This window comes from Micropterus dolomieu, linkage group LG04 (genome assembly GCF_021292245.1).
Source record: "Micropterus dolomieu isolate WLL.071019.BEF.003 ecotype Adirondacks linkage group LG04, ASM2129224v1, whole genome shotgun sequence".
Lineage (NCBI taxonomy): Eukaryota > Metazoa > Chordata > Actinopteri > Centrarchiformes > Centrarchidae > Micropterus > Micropterus dolomieu.
The window spans coordinates 17,502,966-17,513,333 of NC_060153.1; positions in this window are offsets into that span (position 1 = coordinate 17,502,966).

A 10,368-nucleotide genomic window follows, 5' to 3' on the forward strand; every position below is an offset into this window, starting at 1 on the left:
TTGCTTTCTGATTCTCTTGTAGCCCATCCCAGCCTTGTGCAGATCAACAATCTTGTCCCTGATGTCCGTAGAAAGCTCTTTGGTCTTGCCCATGGTGGTGATGTTGGATGCTGGTTGTTTGGGTGTTGACAGGTGTCTTTTATACAGGTAACGAGGTGAGGCAGGTGTATTTGATGTAGATAATTGGTTGGGATTGGGGCTGTGTCTTAAAGAAAGACTAACTGGCTTGTAGGAGCCAGAATACTTGCTGTTTGGTAGGGGGTCAAATACTTGTTTTTCCTCATCAGATGGTTATCAATTGTTATAAATTCATATGATGTGATTTTCTGGAATTTTCTTTGGGATTCTGTCTTTCACTGTTAGAATGTACATATGATTAAAATTGTAGATTGTTGCATTCTTTGTAAGTGGGCAAACCTGCAAAATCAGCAAGGGGTCAAATACTTATTTCCCCCACTGTAGCCATTCACTGCATATATTTTACTCCAAAAGATCTTTATTTACAGGCTGCATATATTTCTGTTATAAGCTTCCATGACTTGTTTATATAACATAGATAAAAATACACACATTCTATATCTGCTCTGCTATGTTTAGTTCACCTTTTCAGTTTTCAATGCTTATTCAACAGGTGGCTCTGTCTACATGACCTGTGTCGTGACACTATTGTACCAAATGTGCCATGGTGCAAGTATGTATGTGTGTTCTATTGTATGCTCTCCTGTAGAGTTGCTAATGTTTCTTCTTCCAAGTCTGTTTCTGTGTTTATTTCTTCTTCATAGATTGTCAAAATCACACAATCACTGTCTTATTTTGCTGTTAAAAAAAAAAAAATAGAAGCTTTCTGAAGAACTGATGTTTTCGTACTAGTGCCAGATCTGTCTTTCAAAAAGAGAAAGTCGATTATTATTAGTTTTATTTTATTTGAAACAGATTTACCAGTGGCTAGGGGCCCCTTGTGTTATATTGAGCAGGAATGGCCCTGGGTCTGTATGTTGATTGAATGTGGCCCATTTCTTGGCCCCTGGCCTGAACGTCTGTATCTAAACTCCTGTGGGAAACATGTGCACTGCACTGTCATCCTGTCAAGATGATAGATGATGCCTCAAGATGAAGACGTAGAAATCTGACAGATGCCAAATATAAATGTTGCTCTGTATGTGAATTAACCTTCACTGCTACTGGAAGATCCTTCCCCTATATCTGTACTTACAAGAAGGGCCAGCGGAGAACTGTTGATGTTTTGATGCAGGGACAAAGGAGAACACTAACATAATGAAACCATAACACACCTTCAACTCAAAGTTAATGTATTAAACATATATACATACTTGTAGAATCATATATTCAAGGATATGGCTGGTGTTATTCTATGATATTCTTTTGTCATCAAATCAAAAGACCAAAATTGACAACCAAAACTTTATGACTTGTGGTATTCAGGCCCAAGGCAATTTGTAATACTAAAAATTTAAATTAAAAAAACATAGGCACTGTAGATTTTAGCAAATATTTCTAAACCAGGAGATAAAAACATTTGGGGGGATAGCTGCAAAATAATACACATCTGGTGTTTGAGTGAGTATTTACGGTAGGAGGTGAATGTGGGATTGACTCACAATAACATTTTAACATTTTACCCTCTACACTGTGTACACTAGAGAGGTTAATCCTATAAACAGTGACTCCATGAATTGCCCAATGTGCTCTGGCTGTTAATACAGCCAAGGCGCTGCCCTGTTGCCTACCAGCTGGTGTGCAGTAGCCTGATGCTTATGCTCTCTGGTAGTGATTGACCAAAATTACAGTACAATTTATGATTATGTAATAACCTAGGCTTTACCTTTTGGGATTGACAATCTGGCAGCCCAGTATTGCTTGAGCAAATGCGACTAAGTTGAAGTTCCCACCCAACTTATTGGTGCTGAGCAGTTAAAATGACTGCTTGTCACTGCTTGTCATGACAGTCTACTGTCGCCACTGGTAAATCCTTCCTCTTCGGCTATAACACTGTGTTGATGTTGTGCTTGGCGATATTCCAAATGGTCTTCCAGTCTGCCAGTGTTGGTTCACAGTCTCACCTTGTTGTAGTCAGTCATACATGTAGTAGGTAAATCTTAATGGGTGAAATTATACCATCTTTTATGGTTGTGTTTTGACTTGATGGTTGCGCAGCTGCCTTTTGTGCCATTCATTTCAAGACACCTGAGACAAAAATAGTTTTTTTACCCCTACATTTTGGAAGAGAGAGACTATTTGGAAAGTAAAGTCATAAACCCAAGTAACTGATAAAACAAACATCTTTGTTATCATTATATTTTATGAATGAAGCTTGCAGCCGTTTTAGTACAGTACAATTCTTACTGATGGACTGACAGGATGTCTGCCAGGATATTGTATGTCAACAGTCACATCACATGTCTGACTAAGCAACCACTATCAGTGTCCTCATGTCTCTGTTAGCATATAGATAGACTTGTGATGTGATATTGTTTGTCAAACACCCATGTTTTCTGTCAAGTATATCACTGCAAATTGTGACATTGTTGGGTACTTGGGTATCCTCTTTAATACTTATTTTTTTATACTTTCTTTTGCTTTGATAATCATGGTGTTAACCAAAAAATTATAATGTAATGAGATGTGTATGACCGCTTTTCCTTTGTGGATCATCTACTATCTGCCTAATGAACCTGATTTTAAATAATATATAGTTAGTGATTTTCATATATTTTGTTATTGTTGACAAGACTCTTTTATTCAAACTTTTATTCAAACTGGCCTTTAACTCACCTTGTGCTGTCTAATGTGTGCAGTATTTTGTAGGTCTGTTGTTGCTTATGTTTTATTGTTGTTTCTTTACTGTTTTGGTGGTCTTATTTGTAATGTCACTCTTGTAAAGCACTTTCTTACCTTGATCTGTGAAAGGTGCTATATTAAATAAACTTAGTACTTGCAAATCCCATGAAAGGACCAAAACCAAAACCAAATTGTTCCTGCTTACAAGTATACCCTGTGTGTCTAAACCCTGATATAGTGTATTCCTCTGTGCCACAGAGCCCTATTAATGTCAAAAAACTACCAAAGACACATCAATGAAACACACTTTTGCACTGGATTTTACTTACTATTCACTTTATAATGCTGAACCTGGTCACTGTAGTTTATTTTGCGTCAAACCCATATAAATCGTTCGGCTGTTGTAAGTACTCACTAGAGCACTAAATGTATATTCAGCTGCAAATAGTTTTTTGACTGATTGTTTACTAAAAGCTACATTGTCCAGCTGTTTTAGGAAACTATGCATTTGTGACCCATTTTAAAGGATTTACGTCTTCAATTATGCAATAATGGGATTAGGACTGAGTACAACAGACAGGATAGGAAAAGTCGGTGAAATATGAAATGTTGCTGGCCTTATCCTTTTACAGCATTTCACTGTAGTGGAATATTGTAATTCATATCACACACATCCCTGTTGGTTTCCAGGTTCAAAACAGTAATTGTAAAAGAAGGCAATTGCACCAAAAAAGATTGGAAATAAAGGCCCGTTCTATTCTTGTTCATCGTGCATCCTGCAGGTTGCACTGATGCTATCTTTCTCTCTATTTATTAGGGCTGCATTTTTGTCTGAATAATGATTCAGTGCAGCAAACCACAATATCACCTCCTGGAGTGATTTCCAACGTATTGTGACTATCGCTCTTCTCTTGTAAACTCTTCACCAAATTAAGGTTGTTTCCTGAGGCAATGCACACTTCTTCAGGATCAGTTGCTCTGTTATGTATTTTGGTTATTCAAATGTGCTGAAATGGTTTTCTCTCCATCTGTCATAATGTTTGTTTTGTGGGGCTCAATATCAACAATCCTTCAATGGGTGTTTGTTAGATGGAAAAAATTATGTTTTGTACATAAAATGTGTGTTTTTGGTGTTTGCCTCTGGTGCATTACCAAAAATGTTGATTAAAAAATATACTCATTTAAAAATATAATAACAAAGTCCCAAACCAAAAACAGTTCTTGCTTCCAGCTAATTTTTATTGAAAGGTGAACATGACACACAGGTTACTTCAGAACATGGTGCTCCTGCATCTACAGTCCATGCAGAGATATTCATGGCACCATAATTAACTGTCTCTTCTGGCAATAAATCACAAGGGAGTTTTATTAGACAAACATCCCTCAATATGTCAGCTGGCTCTCCACATTACACATATGTCTTGGGTATAATAACCAACATGGCTCCAATCACACAGTAACAGCACCCTCTTAATCAAGACAAAAATCCCCAAATGAATGTGCCTGAAATATGCATAATGTTGAGCTGCACATTGGGATGTACAGTATGTAACCCTCTGCATGGAAAAATGACTCTCAGGTATTATGTTAATGTCTGGTTTTCACAAGCTACCACTTCAGAATACTGAATCCCAGTAAAACATGCTCTGGTGATAAATAGGTGTAGATTGTGGTGGAGGATGGGTGTCCAGACAAAGAAAAGGGAATGCTGGGGGAATTGTTGAAAGAAGTTGTTAAATTATTCAAATCATCTATAATGCTCCCTTAACTGATGGTTCTGGAATATTTCTGTTGATTTGAGAACTTTCGAGTCAAAGCTATTGATTGTTTTGAGTGATGCTATGTGGGAGGCGGGGTGCACAGTATTGATACCTCAATTCAATTAAAAACAACTCATGTCGGTTAAGAAAGGGCTAATTAAGGTAGCACTGATGAGAAACATTTCTTTAGCGAGGAAGTCATTTTAATACTTCGCAGGGTAAATGGGGTTTTACAGGAATTAAAATGGATCACAGCAGTGCTTCTGCATCTGTTGTACACATAATTTACACAAAAGGGTAAAATAGGAATATTACGTGTTTGTGGTGAAATACTCTTTCATGGTCTTACAAATAAAATGAACATGAATGGGCTTTGTTATTGTCCTTATTTACCTAGGAAGTTAATAACGTTTGGAGAAGAGTTAAATTGGGTTACAGACGCCTTCGCAATTCAAATGCCGATTTGGTGCAACTGCTGTTAGGTCCTGCTACTAAAGAGTACTTCCTGTGAAATGAAGCTGTATTGAATTTCAGTAATACGACATGTCATTCAGTCAAACAACATTTGCATATCTCAGTTCAAAACATAAATGGCTAGTTACAATTATAGGTACATGTAATCTCTCATCTTCCTAGTTCAAGCAGAAAAAAAATTAGACGAAGGATCAAATCTGATATGCAAGGTATACTTTTAGGAATAGAGACAATTTAATTGGGCAGAATACATTTATGTGCACACATTTATTATATCTGTTTAATTTGCTACGTGTGCAACAATCTACTGTTAATCATTACTGATGTTTGATGATAATAATTTAGATACAGAATCACTGGTGATGATAGTCTACAGGTATGTGATCAATTATTAAAAGGGAACTCCATATAACACATTAATGTCTGTTTACCAGTCTTGGAAAGGACTACTGCACATTACGTTTCGAGGACACATCAAAGGCTTTTATTGACAATTACATTCAGTTTATGCAAAGAGTCAATATATGTAGTGTTGATCCTTCTTTTTCAAGACCTCTGCAATTAGCCCTGACATGCTGTCAGTTAACTTCTGGGCCACATCCTGACTGATGGCAGTCCATTCTTGCATATTCAATTCTCGGAGTTTGCCAGAATTTATGGGGTTTTGTTTGTCCACCCGCCTCTTGAGGACTGACCACAAGTTCTCAATGGGATTAAGGTCTGGGGAGTTTCCTTGCCATGGACCCAAAATTTTGATGTTTTCTTCCCCGAGCCACTTAGTAGTCAGTTTTGCCTTATGGCAAGGTGCTCCATCATGCTGGAAAAAGCATTCTTCATCACCAAACTGTTTTTGGATGGTTGGGATAAGTTGCTCTCGGAGGATGTTTTGGTACCATTCTTTATTCATGGCTGTGTTCTTAGGCAAAATTGTGAGTGAGCCCACTCCCTTGGCTGAGAAGCAACCCCACACGTGAATGGTCTGAGGCTGCTTTACTGTTGGCATGACACAGGAGAGATGGTAGCGCTCACCTTGTCTTCTCCAGACAAGACTTTTTCGGATGCCCCAAAAAATCGGAAAGGGGATTCATCTGAGAAAATCACTTTACCCAAGTGCTCAGCAGACCAATCCCTGTACCTTTTGCAGAATAATAGTCTCTCCCTGATGTTTTTCTTGGAGAGAAGCGGCTTCTTTGCCACCCTTCTTGAAACCAGGCCATCCTCCAAAAGTCTTCGCCTCACTGTGCGTGCAGACGCACTCACACCTGCCTGCTGCCATTCCTGAGCAAACTCTGTGCTGGTGGTGCCCGATCCCGCAGATGAATCAGCTTTAGGAGACGGTCCTGGCACTTGCTGGACTTTCTTGGATGCCCTGAAGCCTTGCACCTAAATGGTTGATTTAAGTGCAATCTTACTAGCAGCAATATCTTTGCTTGTGAAGCCCTTTTTGTGCAAAGCAATGATGACAGCACGTGTTTTTTTGCAGGTAACCATGGTTAACAGAGGAAGAACAATGATTTCACACACCGCCCTACTTTTATAACAGACTGGAAGTTTTAAAAGGAGGGCGGAGCAGCATGACAGAGTGATCTCAAGCCTAGTCCTTGTCAACACTCTCACCTGTGTTAACGAGAGAATCACTAACATGATGTCAGCTGGTCCTTTAGTGGCAGGGCTGAAATGCAGTGGAAAGGTTTTTTGAGATTCAGTTCATTTTTATTGAAAGGAGGGACTATGCAATTAATTGCAATTCATCTGATCACTCTACATAACATTCTGGAGTATATGCAAATTGCCATCATAACGTCTGAGGCAGCAGACTTTGTAAAAATTAATGTGTGTCATTCTCAAAACTTTTGACCATGACTGTATTAGAAGATTTTCAGTTGCATCATAATCTTCAGGATGATGGTTTTGATGGTGATATTGCTATTAAAATATAGATTTTATACCTGGTGAGGATGAAAATATCATATTTTCCTTTACTGCATATCCATTTACTCTTTAATAGTAAAATAAGATTCATATATAGGTTCATTTACAGTTTATTCATATTCCTTAGCATCTGACCTATCAAAGGAGACCAGAATTATGCATCTAGGCCTAATGGTTGAGGAGTTATTCCTGATTATTGATATGTTATTTTGGATATGTTATTTTAGGCATTTTTCCTGGAAATAGGTGTCTATTTCCAAGAGGTTAACAATGCTAAAGCTTGTGCACATTCACACAATTACACAATGACAGACATTTACAAAACAAAATGATTTATAAAATCTTTATAAATCTGAATATGCATATTTCTCCCTCTCAGAGTTTTAGTCTACACAGTTTTATGCATTTAGTCCAAATAAACTTCACAATCGCTGACCAAGATAATTTCCTGTTATTATCTCAAAAATGAGTAAGGAGCTTTTGGATTGCATTAGGTTAAGTTTTTTACCACTTTCTGTGTGAGATTCTACATGCATGCGTGCACATGTGAGTCAGCAGCATTCAGATGGCTTGTCAGTCTGCATTGACCTCAACAGTGTGACAGTTAATCATTCATGCCACATCCTGTCAGATTCATCACAGCGGCTGTTCCAAGGACCCGAGGTTCCACATGATCTGGAAGAAATAAGCATTTTGAAAAATTCCCCCCAAAATTTCAGTCGTTCTTGCCACATAAATATACTCTACACATGCATATATGATATATAAATATATGCATATTTGCAGTATACAGACCATCCACAGGTGCAAACTTAGTCACAATAGATAAGCCAAAGATCTATGTCTTAATCTGAAAGTCTGTCATTCTTTTGTGGATTTGATGGCGTACAGGCAGCCAGTGCCAAATCCACCCATCTGGTTCATATGACACAGATAGAGAAGGACAGCTAAATCACATGGAGTAGAGATTTATACAGAGAAGACGAATCCTATTTTTACTGTAAGTGGTACAGATTTAATGGCATCAGATTAGCTGAGGCTCACACAGAGTTCAGCCGGCGAGACAACGGATATGGTGTCACTGAGTAAATTAAGATTAGATGTTTGGCTTAGTTAATGTCGATGAAACCAAAGAAAAGGAAAGCAACATACAGTAACTCCCTATGGCCATCATGACTCTGACTGAATGGAGCAGCTAATTGAATTAATAAAGGGCATGCTGATAAGGGAGAGGAAGTTCACTCTGTTGGAACAAGAGAACAAGTGGGTTTGTCTTTCAAATTTTAAAACCGATAAGATAATATAGGGTAGCGGGAAGACTGATAGGAAATTAGGGGGTAGCAGGAATTCATTGTTTAGGTAAAACTGAATGAAGGAGTAGAGGAGAATGTCTTTCTGACTGAACACCAAAGCTCAATATAAAAGTCTGCGCTGGGTTGTACAAGTTGTGTATGTCAGGGTGTAAAGTTGGCCCTAGAGGCTTCGTAACTACTTGTTAGTTTGCAACTAAATCAGCTACTAAAATTGGTCACACCACTAAATCTAAATTAAAGTACTTTTAGGACAATATACACTCAGTTGCCAGTTTATTAAGTACAGCTAGCTAAAATGCAGTCTAATACGACTGTCCTGCCTATAAATCCTATGAAGGTTAAAATTAAACAAAGGTTAAATCAACTTGATCATTTTGGAGTTTGCTGTTGAATTATATTATGTTATACTGATTTCTATTATTTTGACTACCAATTTTATATATAAGAGGTTAGGCTAAATAATAGAAACACCTGTCTGTGTAATGCAATACAGTTCAACATTCCCATCATCCTCAATTGTATTTGAGTTTGGTAACTACCAGCTATTTTCCCCTATTTCCAGGGAAAACGCCTAAAGTAATACCCAAAATGAATCAGCAATAACTCCTCAACCAAGTTTGCTATTATAGGGTAAATGGAGATGCAATTGTGGTGTCCGAACAATAATGCTGCGATGAAGTGTTGAGAAGAAATCCGCTTGACACTGTTCTTGATCATAAAAGTTTATTACATCAAGGAGTTCAGCATCAATTGCAAGCTCTGCAGCAGCTTGGAGAGTGACCCAGCCCGATGGCCACTCTGTCTCTCTGTACATCAAACATAGCTTATATAGGATATGTGTAGGTATATGTTAGATACCATAGAAGGGTACAGTACTATTCTGAGGTAACAAAACAAGGGTTAGAGGTCAAATTCTATAGAAGGGTTCAGTCCCTACATAACCACCAATCACTACTCACTAGATTGCATCATCTTGTCACAAGATCGCTGACATAATTGCTGACGTAATCTGCACTCTGCGCATGTGTTGGCGTCTGTAGCCACCTGTCGTAAGCTCCGTCCTAAACCGAACTCTTATCCAGTTTTAATCCACTCTTTTTCATTACATTTCTTATATCCTTTTTATTTAACTTTCGTTTTTAACTTAAGTTTTACGTGGGTTAAGGATTTTAGTCATCCGACATGGATTTTAAGCTAGATGACCGTAAAAACGCGATCAACGCTACTGATCGCAACAAAGCTCCGGTGACTATGCTAGCCGAAATAACTCTGCCCCATGAGGACTGCACACTCCTTAAGAAAGCGAACAAAAAGATTGCTGACCTTATGGAAGACATTCGACGACTTTCAGAGGAACTCAAAGAGAGAGATTCCCTGCTGACTGGCTTTATGGATGTGGCTTCAGTACAAGCCAAACAGATTGTTTCTCTTAGCGCAACCGCTAACATCCAGGACACCGTGTTATGGGACCCCTTTAGCCTTCCGAGGCTTTCATCCTGCTCGACTCAGAAGCATCAGTCAACCTGGGCTGAAGTGGTGGTCCGTGGCTGCAAGAGAGGCTCGGTTCCTCACCAGCAACAAGAGAGTTTTAACCAGTTTTATCCCATCGACTTGTCTGAGCTTTTGAAAACAGTAACAGAAATGAGAGTGTCCTCCAGCCCACTTGATGTAATACCTACAAAATTTTTACTGAAAGTAATAGATTCTGTTGGGCCCCATTTGATCTCTGTTTTCAACAGCTCCCTATCTACTGGTTGTGTCCCTGATTATTTTAAAACGGCTTGCGTGAACCCACTTTTAAAGAAACCTGGTTTAGATCCCTCCCTCCCACATAATTTTAGACCAATTTCAAAACTGCCTTTTATTGCAAAGATTCTAGAAAGAATTGTGTCCAAACAGCTGCTCACTGTACTGGAAAATAACAAAATATTTGAAAAGTTTCAGTCTGGTTTTAGGAAGTACCACAGCACTGAGACTGCCCTGCTTAAAGTCACCAATGACCTTTTAATGTCTGCTGATGAAGGCATGTGCTCAGTCCTGGTACTCCTGGACCTTAGCGCTGCTTTTGACACCATTGATCACAACATCAT